Source organism: Panthera uncia, assembly GCF_023721935.1.
Source record: "Panthera uncia isolate 11264 chromosome C1 unlocalized genomic scaffold, Puncia_PCG_1.0 HiC_scaffold_3, whole genome shotgun sequence".
In the NCBI taxonomy this organism is placed as follows: domain Eukaryota; kingdom Metazoa; phylum Chordata; class Mammalia; order Carnivora; family Felidae; genus Panthera; species Panthera uncia.
Genome location: NW_026057584.1, coordinates 22,967,734 through 22,988,464, shown reverse-complemented (window position 1 = coordinate 22,988,464; position 20,731 = coordinate 22,967,734). Strand labels below are relative to the sequence as shown.

Sequence of the window (20,731 nt, the reverse complement as noted above, 5' to 3'; positions counted from 1 at the left end):
TCTGATTCTCGATATCCTCTCAGGTCCTGATCTCACAGTCATGAGACAGAGTCCTGCAATGGACTCTGTGCTGAGCATGGAGCCTACTTGGGATTCTCTCTCTCCCTTTCTCTCTCTGTCCCTTCCCTGCTCACACACTCTCTCTCTCTCTCTCAAAATAAATAAGTAGCCATTAAAAAAAAGAGAGAGAGAGGCAAACCAAGAAACATACTCAACTATAGAGAACAAACTGATGGTCACCCCAAGGGAGGTGGGTAGGGACAGAGTTTAAATAGGTGATGAGGATTAAGGAGTGCACTAGTTATGAGCCCTCGCTGTTGTATGGAAGTGTTAAATCACTATGTTGTACACCTGGAACTAATATTACACTGCATGTTAACTAACTGGAATTTAAATAAAAACTTTAAAAAAGACATAAAAAAGAAATCAACAAACATGTGAATGAAACAGAGAATGACATAAACAAAAGAAGAAAATAGCTAAGTTCATATGTATTATTAACATGGGTATTAAATTCCAAGAAAATATTAAATGCTCTAAAAGAGAATAATAAGAGATTGAAATTATAATGTGGGTCAAATGTCTAAGATTATTTCTATAACAATATGGAAGAGTTTGAGGGCTTTGGAGAAAGAGATGTAAAGCATAATAAATTTATCTCACTCCATACATAGAAATCAATGGATACTGTTTTATTCTTGACCACTAGTTAAAGAAAAGTATCATTTATAACCTCTTGTTACAGAAAAAAAGACACAAAACAAAAATCAATATAATAAAGGAAAAAAAAAAGTCTTTTAGTAAGAAAAGTGGAAGCATGAAACAAATTGACAAAATTGCATTAGCTATTACCATATATGTGATCATGCTAAACCTTAAAATCCAAGGACTCTCAGTTTATGTCAATAAAAAACTAAATTTGCTTAGTTCAAAATCCACCTAAACATTATGACACCTAGGTTTCAAAATATTAGGCAAATGCAACTTAAAAACAGATTATGTTAAAATATCAATAACAAAGTACATTTCAGGAACCATTGTAAATAATATGAGAAAGATACCTATGTAGATGCCATTTAAAATTCACAATGTAGATCATTTTCACTAATAGCCAGTGCTTACTGAGTGCTTTCTATATGCCAGGCATTATTTTAAATACTTATTCGTAGCTGCTCAGGTAACTTTTCATAGTATCTATCTGTTAGGGATCATCATACCCATTTTATGAATGAGGAACCTGAGATAGATGAATTAAGGAACTTCCTTGCTGTGTAGCCAGCAATTTATAGAGGTAGGATTTGAATCTATTCAGACTAGAAACTTTGACCTTAATTGTTACATAGCATTATCTCAGCCAACAAGCATCAGATGCCAGAGTAAGATATCATTAAAACAAAACAGCAACATTATTACAAAGAGACATTGAGAAAACCTCTATCATCATAATAATGATGTTCATATAATAATGTTCTACTTTCTAAGTCCTCAACAGATCAAAATATAAGTAAAAATTCAGACTTTAAATATGATACATAATAGCAAGATAGAGATATCAAACTTTCTACCAGAAAAACAAATTGTATATGTCATTTTCAAATACTTACAGAACAGTTGTGTGATAAAGTGGTAATGTGCAAAGGCAAAAAAGTAGTATCAAAAATTTTAAACAATGGGAATATGCATGTTACATTCTCAGGATGCTGACACAAAACAAGAAATTAACAAAATTTTAACTAAAATATTTAATTACATACCATTTAATTCAATACTCCTAAAATAGACCTAAGAGAATTTAAAAATTTAATTATAGAATTTTTGATTAATGAAGGTAAGTGGCAATATTACATACCAAACTGCAAATGATTATAAGAAAACAATTCTCAAGGACATAACTTACAGGCTTTTATAATTAAGATAGAATATAAGTAAACATATAAAAAACAAAAATAAGTAATATATTCAATAATCTAGAGGAGAAAACAAAATTAACCTATTAGCACATTTGAAAAATTGGAATGTCTAACAAAGAAGGAGAAAATGAAACAGGGAACTAGAGAATTAAAGATGACCACATCATACTTTTTTATAAAGTATTTTTTATAAACTAATTTCAGAAGTGACATACTACCACTTCTGATATATTCTGTTAGTCACAATCACTGACTCTGGTATAGTGTGGGAGGGGAACACCAGTAGATCCCTGGGGGCCCCTTAGCAGTTGGCTACCATAGTATGCCCTCTGGCACCCAATGGTCATGTACCTCTTTTATTTTTTTGTAAGGGATTATATTTGACAATGTTGGAAAGTCTCCGAATCTAATCTAATCTAATCATCTAATCTAATCTAATCTAATTAGTAGAATCCAATCCAAGATACTACTATTAAGACAACTGAGACAACCCCAGTCTTATGATATAAAACCTCATGGCTTTTCTCCTGCAATAAAATAGGATGCCCTGGAGGTCTACTACCTTCTGCAGTACTGTTTTCCAGTACACACAATATTTCAATATTGCTGAGCTTGTGAAATCATCATGATTATGTTTTATAGTTTCCTTTATCCTCTAGACTTCAGTTTACCCTCTGCCATATCTCACTACTATAAATGTTCTGGACTGACAAATTCTCTCTCTGCTTTTCCAAATTACTGTTTTTATTTGCTATAGATGTGTATACTATACAGATAGATTTGTTAGAATAACATGGAAAGTAAGTACTACATTCCAAGTGAAACGTGTGGATTTTCCCATATTAGTTAGTTCAGGCTGCCATAACAAAATACCATAGACTGGGTGGCTTAAAGGACAGAAATTTATTTCTCACACTTCTGAAGGTGGGAAGTCCAAGATCCAGGTTCCAAGTGATTGGATTCCTTAGGAGAGCTCTCTTCCTAGCTTTCAGATGGATATATTCTCTCTATATTCACACGTGGAGAGAGGAAGAAAGGTCTCTAGTGTCTCTTATAAGAAAACTAATCCTATCAGGTCATAGCCCTACCCTCATGACCTCACTTAGCCTTTATTATGCACTTACGCTAAATTGTCATGTTGAAAGTTAGGGCTTCAAAATAATTGTGGGAGGACATGATTCACCCAATCCTTAGCACTCTATATGAGGAGAAAATGTAGTGCTTGGATTTTGGAATATTATTACTTCCAAAGAGACTTGGTTTATTTATGTTATTTTTCTTAATATTAGTCTAGACAGTGAGTTTTCCATATATTTGTGTTCCAAATAAGCAAGTTGCTCACAATATATAGAGTTACATCATTGCCGTTATTTTTTAAATACAAATGGCAATTTAAAAAATGTTGCTCTTTAAAGAAAAATTAACAAATTTCACTTGTGTAAAACTGATAATAATGAAGTAAAATCAAAATAATTAAAATAACACTACCTAAAGGTAGATGTGGATATGTTTTGCTTAAGTAGCTCCTTATTAGAGGGACAGATTGATTTTATGTTAATATAAAAGCTACAGCAACTCCATTATAGATAATAATTATACAAGGCCATTGATAGTAGTAGTCTGAATTAAGCAGTTCTCAACATTTCCCTTCTAGACATACATATGCACATGCTTTCAATAATCAAAGGGTTATTTTACATTTTAAAAGTAAACTAATTAACAAAAATTAATTTTCTTGGAGTCATATTTGATTTTATGATTTTATTACATTTCAAAACTGCTGTACATTTTTACTTTTTTAAGGAAAATATGAAGTTTACAATAGAGGCATAAACAAAACTGTTAAATATATTCACTTTAGTAAATAATATGCTATAGTCAAAGTATAAGAAACATTCTTAGTAAAATACAAATTGACATTACTATAATGTCTTTAGAGCTCTAGCTAGTATTTAGTTTTTACCAACTTAAGTTTATCAGCCTATCTTTTGAAGTCAGCAAAAGAAAGAATTACTTTTAAAAAATAATTTAACAAATAAAGGCCACCATGTATCCATGTTTGATTCATTTTTCTGCAATCATTTTTATTGCAATTAAAAATCCTGCAAAGTTATCTTTCTAATTCCTTCTGTCAAAATAACTCTGAGAAGTCAATTGTTCAGTTATCTTAATTACATTCTCCATTTTATCATTCTTACTAATGAGTCAAGATATCATGATATTATTTTCTTAGGAATTGAAACCAAGTCGGAAGATGCTTTAGTATTTTACACTCATTTATAACAAAGTTTTGAAGCACTTTTTAGCTCTGAGAATGAATTATAACAATCACTATTTGAAAAAATATATATCTTCCATTATGTAAATAAGAACACACAAAACCTTTCCCCAAGGTATCTAGTGTGTATGTGTGTGTGTGTGTGTGTGTGTGTGTGTGTGTGTGTGTGAAAGAGAGAGACAGAGACAGAGGCAGACAGAGGAACAGAAGACAGGGAATGTATGTGCATCCAGTGGTCCATTTGAGATTACCAGGTAACAAAGTATTTGACTCAAACACTTGACAACATGAAAGCACAAAATGGTTAGACAAAATATGACAGTTTTTGTGGAGTTTTAAAATATCACAAATTCTTTGTTGTTACTTTGTTCATTGAAAGCAATATTTTTTTCTATGAAAAGGCAAGTCATAGAAAAGTTGTAAAAATATATTTTAAAAATATATCTAACACTTAAATATTTTAAGAATTTTCATTGTTACTATACTTTTAAATAGTCATCTGAAATTCTTACAGTTCAAAATACAACTGCTAACAAAACTTAAAATCTTGAGCATTCATTTTAAATCACATTGTCTTCTATAAGTGCTAAGTTTTTATAGACAATGCCACATAGAATGTATAATAAGTATTAGCTGGTGCTATTGAAAATTTTGAACTTAAGAAATTAATTTTTAATAAAGGCTTAACCCTATAACTTTTTCTATGATTTAAAAGAAAGAACTCTGGTATCCTGTTTTGCAGATTTAGGGCTGGTAAATTAGTTGGAAATAATAAATATATCAATCATTTTAAAGATCATTTGAAAGTTCGATATTTTGCCTTGAAGATCAGGTAACAAGTTTAGAATGGGCCGGTTCAGTCTTCACTAAAAGTTTGAGGTAGTTTGTTTTATAATGATAAATAATAATAACAATAGTAATCACAGAAATAGTAATAATAACTCATTACAGTTTTAAGTACCACTTTTGCCACATTTTGCTACTATTGTACTTCGTTTATTGATAAATTCTTAGTTTTTATTCTCCAGGGTTTAAAACATGATGTAGAATAGAAAATAATAAAGACACTACCTTAGATTCCTAAGCATAGGGCATCATAGTAATATCATTGTAATGACATTGGAACAAACATAAACTTATCATAAACTCCCCATATTGCATACATCAAAATAGAAGATATAATGAAGGAATAAATGAAACTGAGACCAACCTCAGGACTGGGAGATGGTGTGACTCATTCAACACTCTCTCCATCTTCTAGCTGGAATTCCCAATGGAAAAGTGAATACTACTTATACCATTATATGCATGAATGAATATGATTGAAATAATTGATGTGTTATTCTATCAAATCCAATTACATGAATATCATCAACTGACTAAGAAATCTAATTTCTGATTACAGAACTTATTACTGAGGCTCTTCCTAATATGTTTCAAATTGGCATTGCATACAAGACTGTACTTCATTTATGATTCATGGGAATAAAATGCCTGGCAGTATTTGTGTATATGCATGCATGTATATGTGCCCATATATACCCACATTGGGCTCTGCTGACAGTGCAGAATCTGCTTGGGATTCTCTGTCTCTCCCTCTGTCCCTCCTCTGCTCGAGCTCTTTCTCTCAAAATAAATAAATAAACTTAAAAAAAGATATCTTAAATATTTATTTCCTTATTATCTCATTCATATAAACACACAAATGAAAGTTTTAAGAAAGGAAAAGTTTATGAATGTCCCACTGCTTAGAATATTGTATAGAAAATTGGCGATCTTCAAAAAGCATTTATTGAATGAATAAATGAAGAAGTGAGTTCTTCACACCCATGTTAACCAGTTATTGTTTTGTATTTTTCTGTTTAACACAATGGGCTTTGAAGTCCACTGTCTCTGTAATTAAATCTGTGTCTGAAAATTTTTGAAAAAATCTTTGATTTATTAAAACCTGTGATACTAAGTAGTGTAAGTTCTAAGTATGTTTTTGATGCTACTGAAAATAATTACCTAAATTATTAAATCATCTTATAAAAATAAAATTGAAGTAGTTTATAAAACCATCCTTGTATCCAAAGATTACCTATTTGCAAGGATAAACCCAGCTTTTTGTAGTGTTAGTAGGCTTTGATAACAATGTATATTATTTATTTTGTTAGAAGATTTATGTAAACCTGAATTTTGTATTGTGAATCACTTTCTCCAAATTAAATAGCTCCCCTGTGGAGTTATGCACAAAAGCACCAAATCATGTAGACAGAATCCAGGAGTTGGGATGATGCAAAGTTCTGATGGATGCAAACTGGAACAATAACCAACCCTTTAGGGTGTGTGAGCAAAGAGAGAGGAAATAAAGGGAGAGGGTACCAGAAAGTTACTCTCATTAATAGAAAATCATTCTGGTAATCAATTTTAACATGTGAAAGAAAAAGAGAGCCAGATAGGGAAATGGTAGAGGCTGCTGAGGGCAGTCCATATCTTCATATTATCATGCTCAGGACTTAGGGAAACAGTTGAGCTATACATGGCTATGACCCTCCAACATGTGTTGGCCTAGATGATATTGAATCTGCTGCTTTTAATGTCTTGTATGCTGATAAATCAAATTAGTAACTTCTTTTTCTGTAAAGAGAAATGAAGAAAAGGAGTTGTCTTCCTGCACTAAGAGAAATGTGTACACAATATGTCAGTAAACTATAAAGATTAATACAAGGCAAGAAGTAGTAAGTGCTATGAGAAAACAATGAGACTCTCTAGTCCTGTGGGAATATAGAGAAAGGGTTATTACTTTTTCTGAGGTGATAGGGAAAAACATAACAAAGAAGGTAGGATAGAGTTTAACCTTTAAGGTTGAGTAGAATATGGGATTGCCCAGGACCTAGGGAAGCATTCATTCCAAGATAAGCAAATATGAGCCCTGGAGCAGAAATATGCAAAAGAATGATGTACTAGCTGAACTATATTGTTCTATTTTTTCTCTAACATGTTTTATACTAATTTACTCAATAATAAACTATTCAATTCTATGTTATGTATTTGTCAACAGAAATATATTTAATATACCATTTTGTTTAAATTTTTTTTTGAATAATAATATATACACACATTAAAGAATTCAAAAGAAATAAAATGGTAAAAGTAAAAGATAAGCTTTTCACCCTTCCCTCTCCCCCAACCATGCAGTTGTTACATATCTTTCTTGAAATATCACAGAACTGCTTTAGATTGAAGTTGCCAAAAATAAGCATATAATTTTCTGTTGATTCTGTAGCATTGATGAACATATGTAAGAAATATATGGGCTAGTTACATTTCCACATCCTAGGGTTATTTTTCAGGAGCTGTTGCCAAACAGTGTCATCTTGTCCTCATTATTTCTTTTTATTATTTTTTTTATTCTTTTATTTTTTATTTTTTTAATTTCAAGTTTTTATTTAAATTCCAGTTAGTTGACATACAGAGTAATATTAATTTCAGTTATAGGATTTAGTGATTCATCATTTACATATAACACCCAGTGCTCATCCCACGTGCCCTCCTTAACACCAATCACCCATTTAACCCATCTCCCCACCCACCTCCCTCCAGCAACTCTCACTTTATCTATAGTTAAGAGTCTATTTTATGGTTTGCCTCTGTCTCTCTTTTTTACCCCTATCATCATTTGTTTTGTTTCTTAAATTCCCCATATGAATGAAATCATATGGTAGTTGTCTTCCTCTGACTGACTTATGTCACTTAGCGTAATATATTGTAGGTCCATCCATGTCATTGCAAATGGCAAGATTTCATCCATTTTGGTGTCTGAGTTATATGACATTATATACACACACACACACACCACCACCACCACCACGTTTTCTTTATTCATCAGTTGATGGGCACTTCGGCTTTTTTCATAATTTGGCTATTGTTGATAACAGTGCTATAAACATTGGGGTGCATGTGCCCCTTCAAATCAGCATTTTCGTATCCCGTGGGTAAATAGCTAGTAGCGCAATTGCTGGGTCATAGGGTATTTTTTTAAGGCACCTGCATATCCTTTTCCTGAGTGGCTGCCCCAGTTTACACTCCCACCAGCAATGCAATTCCTCTTTCCCACATCCTTGCCAACATTTGTTGTGTCCTATGTAATCAATTTTAGCCATTCTGACAGGTGTGAGATGATAATCTCATCATGGTTTTGATTTGTATTTCCCTGATGATGAGTGATGTTGAGTATCTTTTTAGGTGTCTGTTAGCCCTCTGGATGTCTCCTTTGGAAAAATGCCTGTTCCTGTCTTCTGCCCATTTTTTCCTTTCTGTCCATTTCTGGGTTATGTGGTTTTGGGCTGTTGAGTTTTTATAAGGTCCTTATATATTTTGGATACTAGAACTTTTTGTTAGACATGATATTTGTAAATATCTTCTCCCATACCATAAGTTGCCTTTTAGTTTTGTTGCTTGTTTCCTTCACTGTGCAGAAGCTTTTTATCTTGATGAGGTTGCAATAGTTCATTTTTGTTTTTGTTTCCTTTGCCTCAAGAGATGTATCTAGTAAGAAGTTGCTACAGCTGAAGTCAAAGAGGTTACAGCCTGTGTTCTCCTCTAGGATTTTGATGGATTCCTGTCTCACATTTAGATCTTTCATCCATTTTGAATTTAGTTTTTGTGTGTGGTGTAAGAAAGTGGTCCAGTTTCATTCTTATACATGTTGCAGTTTTCCCACACTATTTGTTGAAGAGACTGTCTTTTTCCCATTGGATATTCTTTTCCAATTTGTTGAACATTAATTGATCATATAGTTGTGGCTCCATTTATGGGTTTTCTGTTTTGTTCCATAGATCTATGTGTCTGTTTTTGTGCCAGTACCATACTTTCTTGATGACTACAGCTTTGTAATATAACTTGAAGTTCAGAATTGTGATGCCTCCAGCTTTGGTTTTCTTTTTCAAGCTTGCATTGGCTATTTGAGGTCTTTTGTGGCTCCATACAAATTTTAGGATAGTTTGTTTTACTTCTGTGAAAAATGCTGTTGGTATTTTGATAGGGATTGCATTAAATGTGTAGATTGCTTTGGGTAGTACAGGCATTTTAACAATATTTGCTTAAGATTATTCCTAGATATCTTACAGTTTTTGTTGCAATTGTAAATGGGATGGATTCCTTGATTTCTATTTCTGCTGCTTATTCATTGGTGTATAGAAATGAAACAGATTTCTGTACGTTGATTTTGTATCCTATGACTTTAATGAATTCATGTATCAGTTCTAACAATTTTTTGGTGGAGTCTTTTGAATGTTCTATATACAGTATCATGTCATCTGCAAATAGTGAAAGCTTGATTTCTTCCTTGCTGATTGGATGCTTTTTGTTTCTTTTTGTTTTCTGATTGTTAAGGTAAATGGTAGGGATGAGAGTTAATATCTTTGTCTTCTTACTGACCATAGAGGAAAAGCTCTCAGTTTTCCTTCCTTGAGGATGATACAAGCTGTAGGTCTTTCACATATGGCCTTTATGGTATTGAGGTGTATTCCCTCTAATCCTACTTTGTTGAGAGTTTTTATCAAAAATGTATGCAGTTACTTTTTCAAATGCTTTTTCTGCATCTATTGAGAGTGCATATGGTTCTTATCCCTTCTTTTATTAATGTGGTGTAACACATTGATTTATTTGTGAATATTGAACCACCCTTGTGGCCCAGGAATAAATCCCACTTGATTGTGATGTATGATTCTTTTAATCTACTATTGGATTCAATTTGCTAATATTTTCTTGAACATTTTTGCATCCATGTTCATCTGGGATATTGGCCTATAGTTCTCTTTTTTTAGTGGAGTCTTTGTTTTTGAAATCAGGGTAATGCTCGGCTCATATAATGTGTTTGGAAGTTTTCCTTCCATTTCTATTTTTTTCTAATAGTTTTGTAAGCATAGGTAGTAACTGTCCTTTAAATGTTTGGTAGAATTCCCCTGGGAAGCCATCTAGTCCTGAACTTTTGTTCGTTGGGAGATTTTTGATTAGTGATTCAGTTTCTTTGCTGGTTATCAGTCTATGTTTTCTACTTCTTCCTGTTTCTGTTTTGGTAGTTTACATTTCTAGGAACTTATTCCTTTCTTCCAGGTACCCTAATTTGTTGGCATGTAATTTTTCCTAATATTCTCTTTTTTTAATTTGCATTTCTGTGGGGTTGGTTGTCATTTCTCCTCACTCATCTCTGATTTTATCTATTTGGGTCCTTTCTATTTTCTTTTTGATAAGTCTGGCCAGAGGTTTATCAATTTCATTAATTCTTTCAAAGAATCAGCTCCTGAATTCATTGGTCTCTTCTATTGTTGTTGTGTGTGTGGTTTCTATATTATTTACTTCTGCTCTAATCTTTTTTTTTTCCCCTTCAACTGGCTTTCATCTTCATTAGTTTTTCTTTTTTTTAGCTCCTTTAGGTGTGAGGTATTTGAGATTTTTCTTGCCTCTTGATGTAGGCCTGTATTGCTGTATACTTCATTCTTATGACTGGTTGCTTTTGCTGCATCTCAAAGGTTTTGTATTATCGTGTTTTCATTTCCAATTTATTCCATATATTTTTTATTTCTTCTTTAATTTCCTGGCTTATCCATTCATTCTTTAGTAGGATGTTCTTTAGCCTCCATATATTTGTGAACTTTCCAAATCTTTTCTTGTAGTTGATGTTAAATTTTCATAGCGTTGTGATTGGAAAATATGCAAAATATGTCAGTCTTTTTGTACTTGTTGAGGCCTGATTTATGACCTAGTTTGTGACCTATTCTAGAGAATACCCCATGTGCACTTGAAAAGAATGTGTATTCTGCTGTTTTAGGTTCAAATATTCTGAATATATCTGTTAAGTCCATCTGGTCCAGGTGTCATTCAAAGCCATTATTTCCTTGTTGATTTTTTGCTTAGATGATCTGTTCATTGTTGTAAGTGGGGTGTTAAAGTCCCCTACTATTATTGTATTATTATCAATGATTTCCTTTATGTTTGTTATTGTTTTATATATTTGGGTTCTTTCAAGTTGGGGGCATAAATATTTATAATTGTTAGATGTTCTTGTTGGATTGACCTTTTATTATCATATAGTGCCCTTCTTCATCTATTTTTTTACTGTATTTGGCTTTAAATCTAGTTTGTCTGATAGAAATATGGCTACTCTGGCTTTCTTTTGATGTGCATTTGCATGGTAAATATTTCACCATCCCCTCACTTTTGATCTGCAGGTGTCATTAGGTCTAAAAGGAGTCTCTTATAGGCAGAAGATATATGGGACTTGTTTTTTTCTTTTTTTAATCCATTCTGATACCTTATGTCTTTTGACTGGAGCATTTAGTGCATTTATATTCAGAATGATTTTTGATAGATATGAATTTAGTGCCATTTTATCACTTGTTTTGTTATTGTTTGTGGAGACTTTCTGTGTTCCTTTCTAGTCTTCATCACTTTTGGTCGTTCCCACTTAAAGAGTCCCCTTTCATATTTCTTGCAGGGCTGGTTTATGGTCACGGACTCCTTTAGTTTTTGTCTGGGAAAGCCTTTATCTCTCCTTCTATTCCAAATGACAGCCTTGCTGGATAAAGTATTCTTGTCTGCATATTTTTCCCATTCAGCACATTGAATATGTCATGCCACTCCCTTCTGACCTGCCAAGTTTCTGTGGACAGATGTGCAAATAGCTTATGGGTCTTCCCTTGTGAGTTAGGGACTTCTTTTGTCTTGCTGCTTTTAGGATTTTTTTTTATCACTACATTTTTCAAATTTAACTACAATATGTTGTGGTGTTATCCTGTTTTTGTTGATTTTGATGGGAGATCTCTGTGTGTCCTGGATTTGAATGTCTGTTTCCTTCCCCAGATTGGGGAAATTTTCAGCTATAATTTCCTTGAGTAAACTTTCTACCCCCTTTTCCCTCTTTTCTTTTTCTGGGATTCCTATAATATTAATGTTATTATGCTTTATGGAGTTACTCGGTTCCCTAAGTCTACATTTGTGATTCAAGGTTTTCCCTCTTTTTTGCAACTTCACTATTTTCCATAATTTTATCTTCTATATCACTTATTCTTCTGTGTCTTCCATCCTTGTGGTCATTACATTCAGCCAATTTCAAATCTCAGTTATTGTTTATCATTTTTGGCCTGATTAGTTTTTAGGTCTTTTATCTCTGCAGTAAGGAACACCTTGGTATCTTTTATGCTTTTCTCAAAAGTATCCTCATGGTGGTTGCTTTATATTCTTTACTGGGAATATTACTTATATATGTTTCAGCTAGATCCCTGGCCATGACCTTTTCTTGTTCTTTCTGTTGGGATGAAACCCTCCACCTTTTTTCTAGGTCTCTGTCTTCTTCTGTGTGTTAGGAAAACTTATGTTTCCTGCCTCTGAGAGTAATTGACTTTATGGAGAAAAGTTCATACACTGCTCAGGGCCTGGCACTTTGGGAAGTGTCTCTGGTATATGCTGCAAATACTCTGCTGCTGTGTTTTAGCTTCTGTATCCCTCAGGTCACTCCTCCGCAGAATTTCTCCTTGCCTGCAGTGGGAATATTTGGACCTTGGCCAGAGTGTGGTGAGTTTCAACTAGGTATGCTCTATTCTACTTGCTAAAAAAGACCTGATGCTACTTCCAATAGAATTGAAGCTTTGCATAACTCTGTGGTCAGTGGACATGGTGTGTATGGGACTTTGTGCTGGTCTTCTGGGGAGAGGCCTGCTGTGCTGGTTTTTAGGCACACTTGCCAGAGAAAAGTAGTACCAGCAGAGCATAGGGAAGCAGAGCTTGGTTAAGTAGCTTAGGCAGCTAATGCTATTTGCTGAAGAGTTGGAGAGGGAAATGGTACCAGCCTGTTCCTTTGTCTCAGGGAGGCAATGCCACCTTTCTCACATGTGCTCCAAAAAGGGGGAACTGTCTCTCCCATCTTTCCCATGGAGTCCCAAGTGATCCTCTGTCCTGGACTACATGCCTGCTTTCTCTACAGAAGCACCACAGTGCCCTCGGGTCTCTATACCAGTTATGCCATGGACCTCTAAAACTCCAGTCTTTGAGCCATGCTGGTTGCAAAACTCATGAAAATCAGCCCTTCTTGTCTTCCAGTCAATGGCTGTGGGGAAGTGTTTTCCTTGTGCAATCACCTGTACACAAGGAAAGCACTTCTGTGCACTTTCTCTCTCTCTCTCTCTCTCTCACAACACTCTTTACAACCAGGGCTCCTTCCCCTTTAGAGCACTTGCGATTCGTTCCTCCCCCAAACCACATCTCCACACCTCCTACCTTCCATGATGTGACTTCTTCTTTCCTCTAGTTGTGCAGTTTGTTCTGTCCATCCTCAGCTTTATTTCTTGGGTATTCAGAATTATTTGATATTTATTTAGCTTTGTTCAAGGGATGAGGCAAGCTTGGGGTCCTCCTAGTACTTGGCCATCTTAGCTCCTCCTCCCTATTTGACATACATTTAAATATAATGATTTAAAAAGACTATATCTTATAATGTGTTTATACCTTAGCTTAGAGGTACACTGAAATCCATGGGAAAATGTATGATATATGTTAGGTAAATGATTAAATCAAAACCTTATAAAGTGCCTTAACTTCAAACCTATGAAATACTAGAGTGGTTACAAAAGAAACAAAATCATTTGTTAGAATACTTAAAAGACAGAAATATCTATGTGAGAGACATGTCACACTGTTTGGGAAAAAAATTTCCCTAAACATCTATTTTCATATTATCCTTAAATTTAAGAAATGCTCAAAATTTCATATTTCCTAGGCGATACAACAGGTTTTAAACTGTGCCATATTACAACTTGAGAAATTGGGGAAAAATAATTTAGACTATGTATATAACTATAGCAGTTTAATAAAACATAGTTAAGCATTTGTTTTCTTTAATATTGCCAGTTAAATAAAGATACTTTCTAGTCATTTTTTCTGCCCCTAGGTATCACAAAAAAAATCTAAGAAAGTACCAAAATTTTTTAAGTTTACTTTATGATAAAAGAGGAATAAAACTAAACTTTATAAAGTATTTTTTTTAAATTGATTCTGAGATCTGAGCATACTTATTTTGTATGGGAATCCCAGTGGGAGGAAATAGAACACCTAAATTTCATCTGTTCAAGGTCATGATAGCCTTAATTGGTCATTCATTATATTCATTCATCATTCATTCAGTGTAATCTAAACTGCTACCATATGCTAGGCATTGCAGCTTGATATTCAGACTCCTTTTCACCTAGCTCTGAACTCTGAAACCTCTCTGCCACATTCACTGTCTTCCTACCTCATCCTCAAACGAATTGGATAGATATTGGGACCTCAGGGGCTAAACATGTAGGAGATAAGCAGGCTGAATTTTGGATCCAGTACCTTGTTTAGTGGTCCATGCTACCTATGCTTTCAGTCTTAGACTAATATTCTGATAAAATCAAGTTAACCTTAAAACAAACATATTTGATAAATCAAGTTAAATTGTGCCTCATATTTATGGATTGAGTTCTCTAAATACTCACTCTAGACTAACATACCCCTGTTCATATTCCCACCTTTAGCTCTCCTTCTTTTGCCTGAGTCTAGGATCATAATTCTGGACAATTCTGGTTTTTCCTACTTGGCCTATATTTAATGTCTCAGTTAAGCATATATTTGACACTGTGAAGAGGGATAATATTGAGTTCTGTACATGTTTTAAAAAAGATTTGCACGTTCTTTAACCACAAAGTCTTTAAATTATAATAAATGGTGTTAACAACAGTATGTAATCAAGAAATATTGTGCTAAATGCCATAACAGAAGAACTATAACTAATTTGAGAAGATTATTAAAAACTTTCCAGGGTGAGGGGAAATGTTCTATCTTAAATACATATATGTCACACTGCCAAGAAGTAACTGACTGACATGGGAGAAGGAAGGGATCATAAACCTAGGGAGTTGAGATGATTGTACTGTAAGAAACAAATATATATTTAGTGGGATAAGTTCCTAAGCTGTTTCAAAGGGGTGTTCAAACCCTTTTATACAATATAAAGTCATCCATACAAATAATTGCTATGAGTACTTGATAAAACAAATACACATTAAATCAGTAAAGGTATAGAAAGCTTGAACAACACTGACAAGAAAATTTTCCTGAGATTTATAGACATTCTACCCCAAAACAGCAGAATACACATTCTTTTTAAGTATACATGAAGCATCACCAAGATAGACTGCATGTTGAGCCATAAGACAGGATCAATAAATTTTCAATGATTTAAACCATACAAAGCATGTTTCCTGTATAAAACTGAATTAGAAGGAAATCAATAACAGAAAAATATCTGAAATATGTCCAAATATTTTGAAATTACAGACCACATTTCAAATAACTCAAAGGTCAAAGAAGAAATCACAGGAGAATTAGAAGTAATATAATTGGATAAAGCACAAAATATCAAACTTTATGGGATAAAGTACAATTAGGTTGCAGAATACAAGGTCAACATGCAAAAACAATCTTATTTCTATATCCTAACAATGTAAAATTATACCAAAATATAAAAAAATACAATGTCTCCAAAAATGGAAATACCTAGGTATAAATCAAACAAAAAAACAAAAAAACAAACATGTGCAGAATCTGTATGTTGAAAACTACAAAATACAAAAAAAAAAAAAAAAAATCCAAGACAACCTCAGTAATTGAGAGACAGACCATGTTCATAGTTTGGACGACTCAGTATAATAAAGTATAAATTGTTCACAAATTTACAGTTTTAATGCAATTCCTATCCAATTCCCAGGAATAAAATTTTGTTAATATAGGCAAATAATTCAATTCTGTAAAATGAGAGGAGAGTGTCCTATTATTACAGGTTTTGAGATAGCCAGGGCAAAGCTATGTAGCTAACATGCCAACAATTGCATGGGTTTGAATGCTGCATCCAAATTCATACTAGGCACAGGGATAGTTCTAGGTTCTATCATGGGCTGATACTACTGGGACAGTAAGAATGATTCCCCAGTCAGTGCTTGTTCAGTGGGCCCATCTCTGCAGACTGGGCCTGGGGAAACTGAGGACATAGTCTCCCTCCTTTTGTTTTCTCATTTCCCAAGAGATATTTCTTTAATGTTTATTTGCCTCTCCTCACCCTTTTCTCTATATCCCCTCCAGGCCACCATACAGAACATAAGACCTATATTAAGCCCAGTCTTCAGGAAACAAAAGCACATGCCAATTGCATTATATCAACATTTGCTTTATCACGTGGTGTATTTATCATGATGGTTTCAATTTTTGTTTAATCTCTTGTTTTTAAAGTTCCAATTTAAGAAATTCATTTAAGCATACTCATGATGGAAATACCTACTCCACATGACCCAACTAATTCTCACCTCTTCCTAGTTGATCCAACAAAAAGAGTCATATCTGGACTACTATGTCCAAGTCAGATGTGACTGATTGCAAAAATTATTCTTGAAGAGAGTAATCAAGCTCCTACCACCTTGATAGATAATGGGTATTAATTATATTGATTAATATGTAGCCAGCCTTCACAATTTTCAAATTGCTTTCAGACTTTTTTTTTCATTTTATACTGATTATACATACATGTATGGTGTATATGATTTGTCTATAAGTCATATAAATGGCAGAATTGGTTCATAACCCAAGTCCAACAGTTTAAAGTGTTATTAAACAGTCCTATAAGCAATGTATAGTGTCAGCAAATAAAAATACCTTGAATGTTAGAAGAACCATTTATTTTATATATTTTTTCTTTGAATCCCATGATTAATGAGTTACTTTTTTTGCCTTATTTAAAAAAAGGATTTTACATGGTATGATCTTTTTGTTTACTAGAAAAATGTCTGATCTAAACTGAGTACCTTCCCTTTTACATTTTTGTATCTTTATCTCTTGCCTTAAGAGTAATTAGAAATATATATGGTCCCAAATTGCAAATTATATAAAAATAATATACCTATAAATGTGATTTATATTTATATTTGAATATTACTTTATTTGAATATAGGTGATAAATTTCCTTTAGCCAGAATACTAGAGTTAACTGCGGGGAAACACCATGTTAAAGGCTGAGAGGTTAATCACTTTTTTGCAGTCTGTCCATACATAATTTCTCTGACAAGTCACTCAAAAAGATACTCTGTATGGAATTTTTTAAATAGCTGTATAATTTTGTCACATGAGGAACTTTTTTATGATGGAACTTTTTATGAGGAACTTTGAATGATGGAAACAAGAAAACTCTAGTACCTTGTAAGGAAGGATGGAAGCAGATGGAGGGTTTTCCCAGCTTCTTTCTCTAAATTCCCCTGCTCCCCGCTCTGGTTTGGCATCCTCATATATCATTTCTTCATTTGACTCCATATATTTCCCACATCTTGGTCCTCCTGATTCTCCTCACTTGTCTCATGCTGCTTTGCCAATTTCTACTCTCAACACTCCAACTTCTGGACCTGGGATAGTCATGAATCACATGCCCAACTGCAACAGTTTATATTTTAGAGTTATTTAAAGGAGAGCAATAATAAATGTAACATAGGCTTTCCTGGAACTTCTATGGATAGGTTTTAAAGTTTTCTGAGCAAGGCATTGAGCAGTAAGAATAAATGGTAAAGTCAATGTAATCATTAAGTCAGTGGTTCACTGAGGTGGTGGACAGTACCATTCCTAAATGAATATTTTGATACTTCAGAGTGCTTTTTCTTGTTTCATTTATTCATGGGCACAGTTGGCATGAAGTGGTGGAGACAGGCTTGCCATACATCTTGCTGAGTAAGACAGTCCTGCACAATGAAAACAATCTTTGTGTACCACATGACTTCCCAATGTCTCTATGTATATTGATGAAGCTGAAAGGAAAAAAAAAACTGTTAATATCCTTTTTACCTTTTATTTTTAGCTATAAATCCAACTCCACATTGAAAATAAACACAAAACATCAATTACAAAGTTTTTAGTACATACTGTTTTTTAGGAATGCAACTACTTTGTAAGTCAAGGGAATATTTAGCCAAATTTGTATCAGAACTTTACCAAGAGTTGTTTACCATTGCACAGAATTTCTTTAGTGGGAGCAAGACCACTAGAACGTGAGTCTCCTAGATGGTGCAACTTACCAATTTGCTTTTATATCAGTGACTACCATGGTAGTTCTATACATAGGTGTGAGCTTCTGGCTCCATCATTATGTCTCCTAATGTAGTTGGGCCTGTGCATTATTTTTATTTTTATTTTTATTCATTTATTTTTTTTTAATTTTTTTTTTAACGTTTTATTTTTGAGACAGAGAGAGACAGAGCATGAACGGGGAGGGTCAGAGAGAGGGAGACACAGAATCTGAAACAGGCTCCAGGCTCTGAGCTGTCAGCACAGAGCCCGACGCGGGGCTCGAACTCACGGACCGCCAGATCATGACCTGAGCCGAAGTCGGCCGCTTAACCGACTGAGCCACCCAGACGCCCCTGCATTATTTTTAAAACACATTATTTTATTACAAATTACTTTCTATTTCTTTTTTCCTTCACTGTTAGGCCAATATATTAATTTTTTAATTATTATTGGCTTTAATTTTATTTCAATATAGTAGACAGAGCTTTAACTATGTTTGTTTTTTGAAGGAATCACTAGATCTCATACAATCAACAATTACGATATGATGTAATTAAGCAGACTAATACCAACTAGTAGGTTCACAAATTTCATAGTTATTCAGCTGAACATCAAAGTGTTAATTGTCTAATCCTGAAATCAAGATTTGTTGGGAATAATTGACACACTTATATGCATCAACTGATATTTATGTAGTGTATAAATGATGCTGCGTATAAATGATAAAACAAAGTTGCATTAAAGTTGGCCTTAGAATACAGATGTCTAATAGGCATATAAGTCATCCTTATCAACTTTCAGCAGTGCTGACCAGTCATGTAATGAAAATGGATAGCACCTGAATGAGAAAACAATTATGTGGCTATCTGAAGAAGGGTAGCCATACCCAAAGGATGAACAAAATACTTCAAGCAAAACTAACAGCAACATAATGAGCTAAGAAGTGACAGGCACAAGCACAAGCAGATCATGTTGGCTTGAAGCAAGCAGAGTCTGAGCTGCTTCACTGCCTCATTTAAACAGAAGAGTGTGCTCAGCATGAAACTAAGAGACAGCTAACAGAGGACGACACCCTGTAGGTAACAGCTGCTGCTAACACCCAAAGGACAGAATGGATAGAAGGCGTATTTATTTATTTTTTGCAATTTGTGAGGAAGTGACTGCCTGATGTGAATCAGCCTTTTCTGACTCACTCTTATGAAGAGGAAGCACCAAGGTCAATGGCCCAATCACATGGTGCAGAAGATATTGCCTTATTTATATAATTTAGTGGAGTAGCCATAAGTAATTTTAATAAGATTATTGTGAATGTGTCATTTGCATAAGTATAAATAATTTGTTGATTGCGGTTGTTCTTAAGAAAGATAGACATTCAAAACTAAACACCCTAAAGCATAATCTTAATGGCATTTCCCTAGAGCCTATACTGCATTCTGTCCCAATTTCTATTCTGAATATGGTAGAGTCCATATTGAGTCCAGGTCCAGGACCAAGCCAAAAAGCAGAGGACATCCAACTTTAAATGAAAAAAATACTGACTCCATAAATTTGTATATCATTTTTTAAGAAAGATATGTTTAATAGGAAAGCCATGATTCCTCACATAAAGTCCAGATTTTGTTTAAGATCTAAAGGTAGAGTATAGGGAAAAAAAAATAATAGCTGTGCTTCTTTATTGAAATGCTGGTAGTTTTAAATTTTTGACATGAATAATTGGATATGTCATATGTGAACCTACCAAGGAATAAAATAGAGGTCATAAAATGTAAAGACATGATAGGACATATTTATAACCTCATAAAACAAACTGGCATTTTTAATATCTTAAGCTGGCCACTTTACTGTATTTGTATATGGGTCCTCACTAAAAAGTCCTGTCCCTGATTTGAACATATCACATATGAGAGGTAAAAAGCGCAAGGTAGATGGGATATACAAATGTCATTCTGTTTATAATCGTCATTTTTTTAGGTTGGTGACATTCTGTCATATAACCAAGGTGATGATATATCTTTATAATAATCTGTAGAGTCCTACAGAACTTTTCCAACAACATTTAGATCCTAACATATTATTTTTAATGCAATCTCAGCAGATGGAAATTAACAAAAGTTAGTGTGATGTTATAAACATAAAGAAAAACATGTATCCTTTTTTCAAACTCATTTTAATGTATTTTTTACAGAGAATAGTTTTCTTTAAGAGCATTAATATAATTCAGTGTTTGTGAGGTATTATGGGAGGAGGTGTGAGTAGCCATCAAGGTGGCAGTAAAATGCAGTGAGCCCTAATATATAATATAATACATAATTCATTGTAATAACGGTGAAGAACACACATTGGGTAACATATTTTAATGGGCTAGTAAGTGAATGATGAAGAAAAGAGAGAACTTCAAGGTAGAAGCTGTAGAATAAATGAAGTGAGGGTAAGAAGACAG

At 33.7% G+C, this 20,731-nt stretch overlaps 1 protein-coding gene across 2 annotated transcripts in view; it reads left to right on the top strand.

The window, feature by feature from the left end:
* Window positions 1-20,731, top strand: part of SPAG16 (sperm associated antigen 16) — a 1,017,964-nt gene that overhangs the window by 582,059 nt on the left and 415,174 nt on the right. The gene's annotated exons all lie outside the window — the stretch shown is intronic.